The sequence below is a fragment of the Ambystoma mexicanum genome, chromosome 2q (assembly GCF_040938575.1).
Source record: "Ambystoma mexicanum isolate Mex_15411 chromosome 2q, UKY_AmexF1_1, whole genome shotgun sequence".
In the NCBI taxonomy this organism is placed as follows: Eukaryota; Metazoa; Chordata; class Amphibia; order Caudata; family Ambystomatidae; genus Ambystoma; species Ambystoma mexicanum.
This window is the reverse complement of record NC_090924.1, coordinates 515,567,158-515,585,943: the sequence shown is the minus strand read 5'-3', so window position 1 is coordinate 515,585,943 and position 18,786 is coordinate 515,567,158. Positions and strand designations below refer to the sequence as shown.

General features: G+C 42.5%; 1 long non-coding RNA gene across 2 annotated transcripts in view; it reads left to right on the top strand.

The window, feature by feature from the left end:
• Positions 1 to 18,786, top strand: part of LOC138568984 (uncharacterized) — a 290,861-nt gene that overhangs the window by 42,119 nt on the left and 229,956 nt on the right. For both annotated transcript variants that reach the window (XR_011303037.1, XR_011303038.1), the window contains exon 3: positions 2,009 to 2,113. This is a non-coding gene — a long non-coding RNA (uncharacterized lncRNA). The remainder of the gene's footprint in view (positions 1 to 2,008; positions 2,114 to 18,786) is intronic.

Sequence of the window (18,786 nt, the reverse complement as noted above, 5' to 3'; positions counted from 1 at the left end):
GGAAACAAATTACATTCCGAATGAGTCGGAGCTTTGTTATGGCCCGATCAATGTGCACATTACAGAGGGTCTGGGCTTTTTTGGGGAGAATTTGAAGCTTGATACGGAAGCTGGGTTTTGCTAAGCCTTGAGTGAATGCGGCCAATAAACGGAGCCTTTTTTTTGTATTAGGAGCTGAGTGATTCTGACAATTATAATTATCCATCATTAGCTGAGTGAATGTCAGCTTTTGTTATGGATGTCTGGAATGACAGCCGGCCGTACTCCCATACTGTACAAATGATTTGCTGGGAATTATTTGTATTTGTTTATTTTTGAGTTAAAACTGGTGAATAGTTTCAAAGGGGTTTCCTTGATAAAGCATAACATGACAGCATTTATGCCACACTGTCGTGTACACAAATGTAAAACAACTAAACAATGAGAAATTCGATGCACATTATTATCTTGAATTGCATCAGCCATGAACTCAGATCTAACATGGAGACTTGCAGAACTTTTGAACACGAATAAAGATGGGCAGACAAACCCGAACCTTGGGTTGAGAGCAATGTTTATGCTCAACAACCGTGATGTGTTGTAAAACGTCTAACGTCTAAAAAAAAGCGAGAGACTCCATCAGTAGAGAGGCATACAGAGCCTACCAATTGCTCTTCAAGCTGACGTATACTTTTCAGATGGCGTATCAAAACACAAAGAGACAAATGGACAGAGAACATTCTAACTGTCCCCGCCCCTCATACAAGATGTCCTTAGTTTGTGCTGGTGCACCACCTGTCTATTAGTGGATAACATATGAAAGAATAAAGATTGTTTTCTTGTATTTTCTAAGGTCAAAGAGCCATGATTTTACAATTTTCTTGGTGTCACTTTTTTTACGATGAAAGAGGCCAGCGTAAGCCTTGCTTAATTAAAACAGAAAAGATAGGGATAGAACACCCGGGAAGTATTTGTGGCAATGGACAACTTTATTAGCCTATACTCTAGTCTAGATGTCTATGCCTGAGTGAAAGACCTAGCTAAAAATGAACTTGATTACTATGAAGACCAAGCCAGAGGGGTGACAAGTATGATGACTATATGTCTCCCTACTGGTATTACGTAGTATGTGGCGGGAGTGACGCGACCATCACTACGTGTATCTCCACTGGTTTCGGTGGTGTTTATTAGTGATACCACCTTCTTCAGGAGTGTCTTCTTCAAAAAGTGAAGCTTCTATACATGCATATAGTGGCATATTCTTAATTAGCCACATCTCTTCTGTACCAGTAACCAGTTTGGAAAGGTCTCACCTTCAATGGCTTTGGTAAGACATTATTTTGAACCAGATCACAGATCTCCATGGCACCCAATTGTTTGATAAGGGTGGAGATGTTAATCTCAACAGGTCTCCTCAAGCGTGGACAACCCGTGTACATGTCAGTGTGTATGTGCAGCCTCACCCGCGTGGATAGTAAAATTGGAAAATGTCCGCGTAGGATAAACTGGGTCGGCTTTCTTCCAGTTTGATACTGCAGAGCTACCACTCGGCTTAAAGCGTGTCCATATTGCGAGTAAGAATATCCATATCGATACATTTCATGAAATACCTCCATATGAGTACATTAATATCCACTGTAGTACCAAGAGAGGGCCTGTAAGCACCAGGAACATGATGCCCTAGCATTGGCAATACAGGGTCACGAATTAGTCTCAATTATCGCTCAGACATTACCTTGAAATATTTTGAAAATAAGTATTTGTTACTGATAATGATTTGTTTCTCTGAATGAACTAAATATTCCCCCAAAATGTTATGTATCCAAATAACCGTTTTTGATAGTAATAAAGTAACACGTTTGTCCCCAATGGTCAGTTAGTGAGAATATATTAAATGTTCTGCCATTTTCATCCAATACGTATAATTCCCTGTGGATGTCTGTTCACTGGGGACTGAGCATGTGCACAGCCATTCCTATTCTGTGATACAGATTCACTGTTCAGCTCCTCCTTTTTCTAAATCCTGCAGGAGGAAAGGAAACATAAGCTCCAGCACTTTCATCCTCATACCCAAACCCTGAGGCTGTCCGAATCAGCATACATCGTTCATGGACAGAAACACTTTAATGTTTGGGTGAGTGCTCTGAAAAATGAAATGCTCTCAAGCCCGGTCTACAATATGCACGTAGTGATTCAGTCTACCACCCTTTTATCACAGACATATTTGTCAAATATAAAGACCTGTGGTCATTCCTATGTTTCCATAATGCTCTTTGATTTAATGCAAAGCATGCAGGAACCTACATTGGTGCACTTTGATCACTTCCCTTTTCTTTTAGAGTGTTTTGAGAGAGGTCACTAAGGATGCACCTGACTTTCAACCTTGGAATGATAACTGTCTACCAGAAAATAATGTATATGCTTTTGATAATGTGTTTTGCTCAGTAAGGTAATTATATCATTCTTATTATGACTTCAATATATCCTGAAAGTTATAATTAGAAATTAACATTGATTAACATTTTTAAAAAGAAACACTTTACACTTTTAGTACAATTTGACAGTTTGATGTTCTCTAGCTTTTTTTTGCAAACCCCCATCCGTTCTTCATGACATCTGTTTTTTTTCTGGGGTCGTGAAGCTATCAGCAATAGCTGGGGTGGCTTTAGCAAGCAGGCCCCTGACAATGTGACTCTCGCCCACATAAAGTGAGAGAGAGACGAATAGAGAAAGGCAGCACAGACTGAGATAGAGAGAGAAAGAGACAGAGTGAATGAGAGAGAGAGAGCGAGAGAGAGATAGAGAAAGCGAGAGTGAGAGTGAGACAGAGAGCTAAATTGGCATTTAATACACCAGTACAGTCATTTTTATAAAAAAAAAATCACTTAGTTTGGCCGAATGCACCATTCTATGAACAAATACCACCTTTTTTATAAAAAAGATTTTGTCGTCAAACAGCGTATTGGGCCTCATTATGAGCTGTGCGGTGAAAAAGTGGTGGTAATGCCATTACTGCCACTTTTCGGCACTGCCAAATTACAAGTTTGGCGTAATTACCACCGGCGGAATTACTTAGTGGTAGTTCTGACGATTTTTTAAGGAAAAGTGGAGGATTTTCCTCCAATTTGATACTGGAAGCAAATCCTTCACTTTTCCTACACAAATCAGTGGAATTACCACTCGGTAATTCTGCCAGCGATAATTTCCGCCAAAAATCGCCAAAAGAGTGCGATAGATTCTGTAAATGGGGACAAATGCTTCCTTACCGCCATTTGTAATACCGTTTGCGGTAAACCCACAGGACCAAGTGGCAGTAACAGTTATTCCGTTTGGCAGTATTCCAGCAGATTTACTGCCTGAATGCCACCAAACTCGTAATGAAGCCCATTATTCTTTTCTGAATATACCTTCATTTTGTTCCTAAACATTTGTTTGTAAATTTAATTGAGTATCCTCATTTACGGCTCCCCCACACGGCAGCCATAGCTTTACATTCCCATCTACAGCCTCAAAGCCCTTGTTCTACTATAACATACAAGCCACAACTTCATGTGGACCTAGTCACAGCACATTATGATAATGCACTTCTTCATATGCCTAATATCAGCCCCTGAGGGGTTGCTTATGCACAGGGATTTCCTTATGTGCCCACGGATTGAACGGCATTCCCCGATTCATGTACATATGCACGGAGAGTGCCTTTTTTGTCTGTGGGCTGTCTCATGTGTCCAGGTGTGGCCTCATATTCCCAGGATGTGCCACATATATCTGGGTTTCAGATTATATGTTTAGGTTTCCCACATATTCTCAAATGCATGTACCTATACTCACTGTGGCAGTCCACTCACTTATGTCCAAGTATTGCCTATCTGCTTTAGGATAGCCTCTCATGCCCAGTATCTGCCTCTTGTATCCAACCACTGCCTCCGGTGTCAAGCTTCAACCGCAGAATGCAACACTGGCGCGATTTCCAGTTTCACCCTCTTATGCCAAGGTTCAATCTCATAGGCCGAGTGTCAACCTCACATGCCAATGCCGTGCCTCATGTGTGCATATTCCTCACAAAGGACCAAGGGCAGCTCACCTCACTAGCAACATCCATGCATGAAAATAAAATTAACAGTGATCAAAGAAAATCATGAAAACAATGAATAGACTCTAGTGTTATTCCTAAAAAATACAAAAGTAATACAAAATCAAATTAATATTGATCAGAAATAATAATACTGAAGATGAATTTAAAAACTGTAATTATTCATGAAAAATACAAAAGCAACACAAATAAAATTAACATTGCTTTTAAATCATAAAAATCAAAATGAATACAAACATTGCAATAATTCATGAAACAGTCAATGGTAAAAAAAAAAAAGGAAATGCTTCATTTCTATTTTAAAATATGGTTTGACAAGGTCCCCTGCCTCTACGCCAGGCACAGTCACAGTTAGGCTCAAGAAACACACTCTAGGGACCACAAGAACCCCAGAGCCAGATACATTCGAAAGCAGAAACCCCTTTAAAATGGAGGGATCCTTGCTCAAACACACAGCATCAGAAATACATCTTTCAACTTTAAGTTAATAAAGTTGTAACAGTTCAAAGTCACCGGTGTGCAAGGAAATGCCTTTCCTTCTTTGGCAGCAATGTCAAAATAAACATTTCAGATTATGAGTCATACTCGCACAGAGTCAAAGTTACACTTGAACAATGGCAAACTGACTTGTGATATTTGTGTGAGGACAAACTAAGCAAATACTCTTCTCCCACTCCTGCTACCATCATGGGGTTTACAAAGTTGCACATTTCCGGCAGGATGGAATTGCAAGTACAAAGAACTTCAGAGGTACACTCTTAGGGCCTCATTACACGGTAGGCGGTAAGGGTTTACCGGTACTGGTATTTTACCGGTACCGGTAAACCCTTACCGCCTTACTACGAGGTCCCTTTGCGGGTTGGTACATTAACGCCTGCTTTTACCAGGCGTTAAAAAACAAACCCGCAAAGGGACCGGGGTGCTAATTACGGTACCGCAATTTGCGGTACCGTAATTAGCGCCTTGCCCATTCCCATTATGCCCTATGGGGCAAAAATGGGAATGGGGAAGGGCAATGGAGGAAGGAGGAATTACCGCCTTCCCAACCTTGGAATAGGGCGGTAATTCCCCTTTCCTCCAAGGCGGTACCGGTAAATTACCGGCATGAACCATGGCGCTAATAGCGCCATGGTGTACCACCTACCGTGTAATGGGGCCCTTAGAGAGAAAAATTACAATGCTTAAAGCAGGCAATGGCAGCAAGAGTTCAAAGGGAGGGACCTCACATCTGTATCGGGCCGATATGATATCAAAGATGGTGGCAGATATTAATGCACAACAGGCCAACTCTTTTCCCACCGACATGACCATCAGCACATGGGCCAATCCCAAGGCAGCACAGCCCAAACTACACAAGCACAGCTCATACCCCTAAGCACCGCCAAAGAGGAGGAGAGTCCAGACTATGTAATTCTGCCCGTCCAGTTAGTCAGCATTATCCCCTGGGTGATCAGACATAAGGAACACACCACTACCTAGGACAGCTGATTGGAGAAAAGCAGCAGACCCTGGGAGACCGTTGCCCCTGAAGACTTGAGTGGGCCTAATCTGAGTGTGGAGACAAAGAGATATGCTGTTGTGGTGAACAAGGGAGATCCTGTCATTGAGACAGAGTGGGGTATTGAAATGATACAAAGATTGCTAAAAGAATTTTGAAGCAGATAGAGATCTTGAGGTGGAGAGAGCTATTGAGATTGCGAGGGGTACTGAGAAGGAAAGAAACACTGACCGGGAGAGCGATATTGTGAAGGAGGGGGACATCTGGGAGGAAAAAAGAGAGCATAGAAAGTGATTCACATAAATCAAAAGTGACACAGATTTTAGATTAGAGGACTTGCACAGTAGAGAGAAGTGTGTTAAGGAGAGCAGTTACCATCAGGAGAGAGAAGGGCAGAGCAATTGGATCGAGAAGGGGGGCCCGAGTAGCGAGAGCCAGGCCAATCCAGGAAGATAGTTGAAGAGACTAAGGTACTTCCAGAAGAGCAGATCAGTCTATGGGAGATTGCAGAGGAGGGAGGAGGGAAGAGGGAACAAGGGGGAAGGAGGAGGGAGGGGAGTGGAGGGAGTAGGGAGAAGATGGTGTCACTATGCCGGGAAGAAGGGAGGGAAGAAGGGAAGGGAGGGCAGCATAGGCAATAATGAGAGTGGAGGAAGGCTTGGGAAAGAACACAGAGTGAAGTGGTGGAACAGAGGAAAGTAGCACCAGGTTTCTCTGCAGTATCCCACTAGCACTCCACAAGTGGTAAACTGATACCAGTCTGGCAGAACAATTCCAGTATTTTGCAGGAAGAAAACTCAGAGGAGTAACCCAGGATGCAGTATTTAGAAAGCCTTGAAACCACCTATCCAACCTGGAACCAAGATTCAGTTGCCTGGGAAACCTCTCAATCCAAGGCGTGTATCAGAGTGCAAAATAACACTCACCTCAGAGACATTTGGAGGTGGAGGGATGCCCCCACTTCAGGAGGAAAAACATTAGGACACCTTTTATATTAGCACTATGGTGGTAGCTTGCATTTTGTATTGGCACTTTGTTGGATTTTGTAACACTTTGCACTTGTTGGCGAATGCCGTTGGAGTAAGAAGGTAGTCCCTATTCCTTTGAACCTTTCTGCCTAGAATCCCATTCAACCTCCCTCACATTATACCCTGGCACCTGAAGCTACCATCCTTACGCCTTATTGTGTTGAGTTGTGCATCCTGAAACGTATGTTATCATTTTGCGTATTTCTTTACTTAAGTCCTTGAAACATAAATATTGTGCCATTGGTATCAGTTCTGGAGCACAAGGCCAGCCTCCCTGGACTGTCATAATGGTAATAAATGAAAAATAAAAAAGTAAATGCAAAATTAAAGTAACAATCGTCAAACTTCTTTTTTTAAATTAAACCAGTAAGGAAGAATTAATGATACATGAAAAACACAATATCAACTTTTTTTTTTACATTAGCGCACAAGTTAATTAACAATCAAATCAGAAAAAATTGCAAAGATTGAAACATGACATGTATTTTATATGTTCAGTTTACATTGTTTTACATAGTTAAAAAGATTAAAACTAACACCTAATGATTTTGATATAATGTTATACTTCAATTCTGAGGCCCTCAGGCCAGCCCATCATCGATGAAAGGAAAACAAAGGGCCTGGCACTGGAAGACATTTTGTTTCTTTCAGCCATTTTCAGCCTGGACTGTCAGCACACTAAACAGAGAAAATTACTGAACGAAATGAAATGTCTTCTAGTGCCACTTGCCCCTTGCCTATAGGCAAGGACTTCCATTGATCATCTCCCTCCGTCTCCTCTGTTTTGAAATTATTGATTACCTGCGTTTTAGTATGAAATACATGTGAGGATCACATAGCAGACCAAATAATGCATGCAGATTCTTACAGTCACGAGGGCGTGGCCAGTCTCTCAACCACGGCGGATACAAGAGGAAACAGGAACTGGAAGAGGCTGCTTAGCCTGCTTACCGCCTGAAGTGCTTGACTGGCTTATCTCTATCATCCTTTTGACCTGGAAGTTGATTTGTCATAATGGTAATAAATGAAAAATAAAAAAGTAAATGCAAAATTAAAGTAACAATCGTCAAACTTCTTTTTTTAAATTAAACCAGTAAGGAAGAATTAATGATACATGAAAAACACAATATCAACTTTTTTTTTTACATTAGCGCACAAGTTAATTAACAATCAAATCAGAAAATATTGCAAAGATTGAAACATGACATGTATTTTATATGTTCAGTTTACATTGTTTTACATAGTTAAAAAGATTCAAACTAACACCTAATGATTTTGATATAATGTTATACTTCAATTCTGAGGCCCTCAGGCCAGCCCATCATCGATGAAAGGAAAACAAAGGGCCTGGCACTGGAAGACATTTTGTTTCTTTCAGCCATTTTCAGCCTGGACTGTCAGCACACTAAACAGAGAAAATTACTGAACGAAATGAAATGTCTTCTAGTGCCACTTGCCCCTTCCCTATAGGCAAGGACTTCCATTGATCATCTCCCTCCGTCTCCTCTGTTTTGAAATTATTGATTACCTGCGTTTTAGTATGAAATACATGTGAGGATCACATAGCAGACCAAATAATGCATGCAGATTCTTACAGTCACAAGGGCGTGGCCAGTCTCTCAACCACGGCGGATACAAGAGGAAACAGGAACTGGAAGAGGCTGCTTAGCCTGCTTACCGCCTGAAGTGCTTGACTGGCTTATCTCTATCATCCTTTTGACCTGGAAGTTGATTTGTGAGAAATCTTTCAGTAAACAGCGTTTCATGGGAATATTTCTCCACTTCCTTTTCTACAGTTACAGCTGCTTCTGGAAGCAAAACAATTCTGTTGCGCTTGAGCACCTTTCATGCTCCCAGTGCCTGTAAAAATATTTTCTAATACATGAAGTTTGCGTGGTTTTGCTCTAAAAGTCATGAAGTGTTAGAAGGTGTTGCCAGCTACTTTGCACAGCTCGTTATTATCCCCGCCTGAATCTGCGGGATCGATCACAGTTCTCACAGTCCCACATTCGTTCACCTAGAACTGTAGATTTGATGGCTACTATCTGAATATATCCAGATTGATTCTAAGAGTGTTTGGTTGCCCACTCATTCAGGAACGGAACATGGCAATGATTGATGTGCATGCATTCTACAGTGCCGGGTTAGTGCGCAACTTGCATAGCAGATGGCAAAAATAGACTGAAATACATAGCAACTGCCTTCACGGTGGCAGCTTACATTACGTAACGTTGCACTCGGCTTTAAATTGCATGAAGCATGGTCTACAGCCAAGCGCACATAACATCATATGGCCCCTCTTGTACACCAGAGCTGTTATGTAATCATTTTAAAACTTTCTGACACAGGCTATAAATACACATTTCTTCTGAGAGTATACTCACAACACACAGTTCCCTGCAGCCATTTATCAAGGATTTTCACTCCAGAATCAAAGCGTGGGGATAAGCTGTGAGTTTGCAAAATCTCACTGAGGAACACCCACTCAGAGCTTCATTTAGAGTTAAGGAAAATGCACTTAAAAATGCAGAGAGAGTGTTACCGCAAATGATGCTGCACTTTACCCGATTTATTGATTTGTATCTATTTTAATTCTTGTTACGCACCACATGCCCATGGGCTTCAGGGCGAACAGAAACCGAAAACAAGACAAACAAACATTAAAAGAGTGAAGCAGAGGAAGTGTGGAAAAGCTGTAAGATTACTCTATGTTAAAAATGTGAGTCTTTATACCTCTTTTGAAAAGAGGGTCGTTTCGAACCTGGCGTATTGCAGGTGGAAGTACATGCCATAGGAGAGGACCCTGGAAATCGAGAGTGGTACCTCCAAATTGAGCGATTTTGAATCTGGGGGAAGCAAGCACTGTAGAAGCAGAGGAACAAAGGTTCCTTCCGGTTGTCTTGACTTTGATGCGTTCTGACATATATAAGGGACTGATTAAGGGCACAAACTTGTGTGTCATTGTCAACACTTTATGTGTTATTCTGTGTTTTACCGGAAGCCAATGTAGCTTCTTTCTGTAGGTGGAAATGTGAGTGCAGCGCGATTGGTTAAAGATGGTGCGCACAACATTTTTCTGAGCCACCTGCAAATATTTTATGTTGGCAGCGGTGGTGCCGGACAGTAGACTGTTACAATAATCTAATCTAGAATTTATCAACGCAGTGGACAGAAGTGCACCGTTTTCAGTTGTTATGAATGGGCGAATATAGTGTATTCGCTTATTAATCAGTCCACAGCTAGATCGAATGCTGGAGACGTGGGGCTTCATGGATAGTTTGTCATCTAGAACGACGCCTAATGTTTTTACTTTCCTTTGGACCATGATGACATTGTCTGCAATAGTGAAGTTGGCATAGTCTGTGGCTAGCTTGTTTCGTTGTTCTTAGAGGATACTATCATGAGCTCTGTTATATTGTTATTCAGGGCCAAGGAGTTGTAGGCCATCCAGTCCTGGATGGCTTTATAGATGGTATTGATAGTTTCAGCATCATTTTTATAGTGACGGCTCAGCTGGATGACAATCTGAGTGTCGGCCGCGTAGTTTGTATATTGACCACCTCAATCATTTAGGAGATCCAGTAGTGGTCGTATATACAAATTGAAAAGCAGAGGCGTGTATGCATGTTTGTGATTTCTATGGTGCAGATCTAGTTGAGTTGTAAAAAAGAGGAGTGCAATATAGGGGGGATTACATACTAGTCGATAAAGAAAAGGGTTGGGAGAAGGAGTAGGAATGTTAATGAAAGGGTAGGGGATGGGTGAGCAGGTGTCTAGCAATCAGTGGCTGATGTGCTCTTTGAAGGAAAGATTCTTCGGGTCCTTTCGGGAGTCCATGGGGGAGGGAGTCAACCTGATATGTGTCAGTATTTTGCTCCAGAGTCCTGGTGAATAGCAGGGAATACTCACAGTCAACGTTACACCAACTTGCTTTTCTTGATTTTCCAGCCTTGTGATTTTGTGGCTTCTTTTACAGTTACATCTGGTGAATTATATGGTAGTGAGCTTAAGTATTTTTCCCCAGAATAAGCCAGAGCAAGCGTAGGGATCCATACTGAACCCACCCACGGTTGGTCAAAATATACCTTGCACAAATCTAATTGTGGTTACTTTTATATTTGAAAGCTAGTGCTTTTACAGGCAGTTTTGTGGAGTGACACCTATTGTAAAATATTACAACACTTCAAATTCCAGATCACGAAGGGTATAAATAAGCTGTTGCTGCAGGAAATATTTTATGTGTCAATCAGAGCATTGTGTATCGCTAGAGACACTAAGAGCCTGATTTACAGAATTTATTGCATGGTAAAAAGTGACTTTGCCGACTTGTCACCGTGCAAAACACCTTTCAGCGATTCATGGACCGGACTTTGTGTACCTTTCCGTGGCTTTGCGAAGGCCCATCACATCTTTGCGTGCAGTCGAGCGCTGTGTGCAACACTCCACGCAAAATATGGGCGGGCCTACACAACAAAATAAATAGTGGGCGGAACATGCATATTTCCCATTCCCCCGGCAAAATGAGGAAGAAAAATAAAAAACATGGATATGTTGAGGGACAGGCCAGGCAAAGAAACCACACGCCCATCCAAGCGCGAACATAACCGAATTTATGGATTTCACTGCGCAACGTCACGTCAGGAAAAGTCACACGCAAACCTCCTGATCTCACCGTCAGATGATAGTACATGCAATGTACAACGCGCAAAGGAAACAACACATATAAAGCACACAATGAACACCATTTCAACGTTGGTCAGCCACAATGAATGCAGGATTACTGGGAGCCATTATAGATGGGCATAGAAAGAGCAGGAGGATGCAGAGACCACACATTTTCACAACATGCACAATGCTGTTTCGGACAACCAGGTGTATGAAAAGTATCGTTTCCCACCCCGTGTCGTACTAGTGTGGAATCAGAAAATACAATATTAAGGCTTTTACACCATGCAAAGAGAAATACACCGACATGGGCTTGTAAAGGTTCCCAGAATCTTTATTGCAGTTCTGTACAGTTTACAAAACAAAGTACACAAATAGCTATTTGGCCGTCAATACATCACAGAGACTACCAGCAGGATTCAATGTGAGCAGTGAACAGGAATTGCTAGCTGGACATCAGGGTATTTATACAGTTTCTTCATGACGATGTTCAGCCTCCTACAAGTTAATCATGTACTGGGCTAGGATCGCACCAGGTTCATTCCTAATTTACATATCTCGTGCATGCGGTTTACTTTTTAATACATTTGCTAACAAACACTATTATTCTCTGGGTTTAACTTTACACTCTTTACACATTTGTTTTAATACAGGTTAAACAGATGTTTCGCATGTCGTGTTCAAATAGCGTTATTGTTCTTGTATACTTGTAGGTTAACATCGCCGATTCAAGTAATCCCCTGATCCCGAGGTCAACAAAGGACAAGGTCTACATGACCCTAACATGTAGCCTGCAGGCAGGTTGGACATTAACTCTCCTACAGAGGTTGAAGAGGTTAAAGTAAGAACAAGAGAACACAGGTCGGCCATTTTAGGCCACAGGGTGACTTTGCACGATAAACTAAAATGGCGGCTTTAACCTAAAATGGAGGCTTGATTCACTTAAGGTCGCGACCCTGCAATACGGATTTCCTCGCAAAGCGACTGGGCATGGGCCAACATATACAATGAAGACGAAACAATATTATATCAGTTTTAACAAACCCTCCTTTTGGCCTATGCCAAGCGCTAAACTACCTTCAATCACTTTGCGACTAACTCCACATTTCAACGTCTATACACCCCGAATCATTGTCAGACATATCTATTGCCATTAGATCAGACACTAGAGTTTCTTTCAACACATACCCCTTGGAAACCTTATCTGGGGCGTATATTTTATGCCCTAATACACTTGTTGCTTGCGCGCAACACCCCCCTAATACTGTACATATACCAGGGAGACACTGTATACAACAACAAAGGAACAGAAAACTACCCAAGATAACCAGCAGGGCCGAAAACTACTTCCATCCCCACGACCGTAGGAGGTCCCAAAACCATGCACTAAGTTCACAGTTTCCCTCAGGAACATGCACTTCTGAACTAAGAACATGGAGATTTTGGATCGCCCTAAAGATCGTTGGAGAGGAGTCTGGTACGTAAACGCAGCAAGCGGACCCCACTAATTTACATACTCCTCCACGCTCTGCCAGAATGACATCTAATGCCATCCGGTTCTGAAGAGCCACTAATCTTATCGCTTTCTGTTCTAACATCATATTATAGAGTATGTCAGTGGTCCGGTTGATGGTTCTCTCCAATACTCTCGCTAGTCCCCTGATATCTTCTGAATTCGTAATTTGCCCAAAAAATGGCACAAAGGATTTCATGATGTCTCCTAGAGTTTGGGCTGGAGTATCCCCCTTCACACCTCGTCGTGGACGAGTCTTAAATACCCCAGGTAATAGAATCCCTAAATAGCAGGTTCCTTGCCAATCCCTGGGAAACCATGGAAATGCCACATTACCGCAAACAAAATAGACAGGTTCAGCTACGTACAGAGGTCTGTTCTCACTAGAAAATTACCCATTGACCGTGTTCCATTCCTCTGTATGCAGAAGGATACTGAATTGGGGCTATGGTTAACAGAATAAGATGGAGGCGTGGCATTCTTATTGCCTATAGGAGCCATTTTGAAAGAGATCAAAGACTGAAAAGGATGAGACAATCTATCAGAGGGCCTAACAGAAGCAACGTTTGGCTTACTCCTATTTGCAAAAAGCGAGCATCCCAGGGGCATCAAAACATGTTTTTCAAAACTATTCAAATTTGTACCATCAAAGTTCCCTGAGATGCTGTCATTCCATCGGCCAAAGAATAGTGCTCTAAGAGAAGCATAACAAGCAGTTGTCAACGGTAAAGGATGAATGTACCAACCTAGCCCCTTATCCCCATGTTGCGGTAGATGTGAGCAGATCCAGCAGTTGGTCCTATTCAAAATTGCATGAGTGGCATTCATTATTAACAAAAGAGTATTATTCTGATAGTTCCGTCTATGCGAAGAATCTCTAGGCGACAAGGTATGCAATTGCATGGAAGGAGTGGGGAAAACAGATACATTTTCAACAGTTAAAAAGTCCTCTAGTGGATATGCTTCCTCCAGATCCCATAACCCAAAACCAATAGTTACTAAAAACCCAGTTATTATTACAAAAAGACAACAATACACTTTCGTGGTCCCATTACATGCTTGATCATTGTCTCTGCTAGTCACATATTTATCTAAAAGTTCGGTACGAGCAGTAGCGGGTGCAGGCATTGTAGTCTTCAATCGAAAAAACACCAATTGTTCGTTTGCTGGCGACTCCAGTCGTGCGTCTTCTTAATATCTTTCCCACAACCCTTAGCCAACAGAATCCTTTCGTACAGTCGGGCCAAAAGGCAGGCCCTCAAATGATTTCCTCAATCGCACAGTCAAACCGTGCCGTATGTCTATTTTCTTGGACGTAAATTATATTTCACAATTTCTGGTGCTGAAGGATCGGATAATAGTATGTAGTCACTTCCCACTGGAGGTGGCGAGTGAACGGAAATGGGATCAGAAAATGATTGATCCGGAAGTATCACTGTTGGAGAGTGCGGAGACAAAATGGCCAATTTGTCTGGCCTTACGAATTCTGGAACGGTCTCCGATACTCCCTTATCGGTTGTTGCTGTTTCAGGCATGTTGGTTACAGCAGTGGAAAGGGATTCTGTGTCTTCTGTATCGTATGGCACGGGCTGCGGGATCCGTTTGCTGTGTGTCGCGTGGATCCAGTTTTTTCGCCCCGCTACCCGCACAGCAGTCTGGGTGACTAGCAGGACCTGGTAGGGACCCCTCCACCGAGGTGCAAGGCAAGACGACCTCTCGAAAACTTTCGTGAGGATCCAGTCCCCCTGGTCGTAGACTGTGACCAGGACCCTCGTATCGTACAGGTAATGCCTCTCGCACCTGGTGATAAATTGAAAATAGATTTTTAGTCAACTGGTTACAGTAATCTGAAAGAAGCACATTCTCTATATCCCGCAACGAGTGACATTTTGGCATACCCCAAATATTAGCAGGCCTCCCCATTACCATCTCAAAGGGAGAGAGCCCAGTCTTAGTTTGAGGGGTTGTTCTCATCGACAGCAACACGATCGGTAAGGCGTCCGGCCATTTTAACTTGGTGCCAGCACACGTCTTAGCGAGCTTGTTCTTTATAATGCCGTTATGCCTTTCCACTAATCCGGCACTTTGAGCATGTCTGGCCGAATGGAACCGTTTATCAATCTGTAATCCTTCACATATTTGTAGGATTACAGCAGCGATAAAGTGTGGCCCATTATCCGACCAGATGACTCTCGGCAGCCCGAACCTAGGAAAAAACTCTTTCAACAGAGTTTTTGCCGTGGTTATGGCCGTTGCATCTCTAACAGGGAAGGCCTCAACCCACTTACTAAATGCACAAATGACAACCAAAACATATTTAAGATTGTTGCAACGTTCCATTTCAATAAAATCAAAGTGGATAACCTCAAACGGAACAGAAGGTGGAGCGAAACTTCCTCTAGGAGTCGAGGTACCTTTTCCTACATTGTGCTGGAAGCAGACCATGCACCCTTGGACAAAGTGCTCCGCGATTTTGAAAATTTTAATATTGGCCCATACATTGTGTAACATTTTAGTCAATTTACGCGCGCAGACATGTGTCGGACCATGAGCCATAATGACCATCATTGTAATATAGGCGTCAGGGAGTAACCATTTTCCTTCAACATTGTCCACCCAACACCCATCATCATCCAATCTTCCAGCACCCTCGACCCATTTCTTGGTCTCCTCTGTAGTAGCATCTGCTTGAATGTCTTTTACAGAATCAATACTTTCACCAAAAATGCAAACATTTACAGTTTCTCTTACAGCATACATTTCTGAACTAAAATCAGTGGCAGTTTGCTTAGCTATCTGATCAGCGAAAGCATTCCCTTTTCCTATATCATCTGTAACCTTTTGATGTGCTGTACATTTCATAATAGCTAACTGAACAGGGAGTGCGAGCGCTGAAAGTGATTGCACTATTAAAGTGCCATGCTGGATTTTTGTGCCATGTGAGGTCAAGAAACCTCGTTCTTTCCAAAGTCTAACGAAGTTGTGAACTACCCCAAAGGCATACTGACTGTCGGTATATATTTTTACTGTAAGCCCTTCAGAAAGTTCACAAGATCGAGTTAACGCTATATTTACTGCGGCCTGTGCGGAATTATGCATAATTCTTTTGGTTTCCACAATCGTGCTTAAAGTAGTGACGGCATAAGCAGCCATGGATGTACCATTCGGAAGTTTAAAACAAGAGCCATCACAAAATAGCTCTCCTTGTGGGCTATTCAAAGGCGTGTCTTTCAAATCAATTCTACCTTTAGTCTCTTGTTCTGTAGTGTAAAGGAAATCGTGTGACGTTTCGTCACCATCAACAGTATCTTGCGGGTCAGGTAAAAGTTCAGCCGGATTTGATACACAACACCTCTGAATTTGAATGTGCGGAGCAAACAAGATCAATTCGTATCTTGTCAATCGTGCGGAAGTGAGGTGTTGCGTTTGAGTTCTATTCAATAAAATATCTACAGATGAGGTACCATTAGGGTTAACTCATGACCCAGGACCATTCCCTCGCTCTGTTTTACAGACGCAGCAGCAGCAGTGACAGCTCTCAAACATCTCGGCAAAGCGCATGCAACAGGATCAAGGGCGGATGAGAAATAGCTGCACGGCCTATTCTTTCCTCCATGTTACTGCGTTAACACAGCCAAAGCACATCCATCACGTTCATGCACATACAACACAAAGGCCTTTTCATAATTTGGAGTTCCTAAAACCGGCGCCGAACACAGCGCAGTTTTGAGCAAGTCAAATGGTGTCTGGTGTTCCAAAGTCCATGGCAATGGCAAAGAAATGCCCTTTTTTGTCAAAGCCAGCATTGGTTTAATCATTAACGAAAAGGTAGGGATCCACAATCTACAGTAAGAAGCCATACCTATCAGGGCTCTAACTTCTTTCTGCGTATTCGGGACAGACATATCAGAAATAGTTTTTATTCGTTCAGGTGTCAACCGTCTTCCCTCCTTTGACAGGAGATAGCCTAAATAGGCGACCTCCTGACAACAATATTGGAATTTTTTGAGTGAAGCTTTGTGGCCATGTTTTGCTAGATGACAAAGCAACAACATGGTGCCTTCTTTACAGGCACTCTCAGAATCAGCAGCCAAGAGGAGATCATCTACATACTGTAGTAACGAGCAAGTAGTAGGCAACTCGAGAATATCAAGCTGCTCTTTTAATGCCATACTATAAATACTTGGACTCTCAGTGTACCCTTGTGGTGCACGAGTGAATGTGAACGAGCGTCCACCTAGGGTAAATGCGAAAAAATACCTACTATCCTTGTGTATGGGAATACTGAAAAATGGGTTTTTGAGGTCAACAACGCTAAAGTGAGTGGCAGAAGCCAGAATTATAGTATCATTGTAACATCAGGTACAATGGGAAATTGAGGAGCCACAATTTTGTTTATAGCACGTAAATCAATTATAAACTGAAAGGGAATCGCATTATCGCCTTTTTTGTATACTGGCAAAAGTGGGCTGTTACACAAACTACCGGTAATTTCCTCAATTACTCCACGATGTACAAAATCAGAAACTATACATTCCAAAGCCTGTTTGCCTTCAACTGAGATCTTATATTGTGGGATGCGAGGCAATTTTACTCCATGTTTCAGAATAATTTTAACAGGTTCAATTTGAAGAATGCCCACATCATTATCATCAATTGCCCATAAGCATTCCGGAATGTTCCTGAATTCTGGCGGTAAAGGTCGAGTCAAAAACTGAGAGGCGAGTGATTGCTGAGGTGAAATTGTTAACCGAACTCCGTCCGGGGAACAATGTATTACTGCATGCAATTCCTTCAACAAATTTAACCCCAGCAAATTCTCCCCACAGTTTGTGGTAAGTAGAAATGGACACTGCTCCGTGAAGGGACCCAGTGTTATTGGTACCGGCAAAGAGACCGGACAAACTACAGGTGTGCCTGAAAACCCTACGGAAACGTTTGACTGCCCTGACAGGGGAATATTTGGAACCCGTGAATGGTCAATGGAACATTTCTGTGCTCCCGTTTCTGTTAAAAATAGATGCTTCCTATTTCCCACTGCCATCTCAACGTAGGGGCCTTTCTGATGAACGGGAATAGGCGTCGGTTCCAAATCCTCCTTCGGGCAATCCTAACGAAACAGAATGTCATCAAAAGGAAGCTCTTCAGAGAGGTACGCGGCAGAAGGGTGATCAAAAATGTTTCAATTATCCACATTCGAAACTTGCTTATCCTGTGAAGGAGGTTGCTGTGATTCTGGTGCAAACTGACCTCTGCCAGGGCCCCCTGCACCTGGGCGATCTCTGGATCGTCTACCCATATTCCCAAATGACCTTTGCTGCAAGGTCGGACATTGTGCGCGCCAGTGACCTTCCTGTCGACAATAGGCACACTGGTTAATGGTTACCGGAGCCAGGGGCGTACTTCCCTGTGGAACGTACTGATCTCTAAATTGATTACCCCCTCTAGGGTTTCTAACAATCTGTTGTAATAGGACTTTTGTTTTCAGGTCACCCTTTTTTTCTCAAGTTTTTCCTTTTCATTATTCACACGATTTTCATAGTACTGGGCCATGTGCAGTACTTCTGATTGAGACTTCGCCTGCCAAGCGCTTTCGGAAGACATAATCTGTAACTGGATGTCAGGCAGCAATCCACGTACAAATTTGTTGACAGCCTTTTCCCTGACTCTGTGCCTAAGTCTTGTCCAGTGAAATCTGAAAATACCTGTTCAAACGATTGAAGAACTTGGTAGCACCCTCAGACTTTCCTTGGACACAGGCCGTAAGCTTGTCCCAAATGATTCTTTTTTCAGGAACTATAGTTTTTAATTTTACAATAATCCTATCAGGCAAAGTTAACATCACTTCAGGCGGTCGTTCGCCAGCTGGGTTTTCTCTGTCGAGCCTAACCATGTTATCCCATGTATCTCCTAACCCAGGTACATCATCTACAGTCCTAATCTGTTTCCACAAATCAACTGGCAGGAGTACGGGAAATAATAAATCAATATCACTTAAGGTGAATACCGA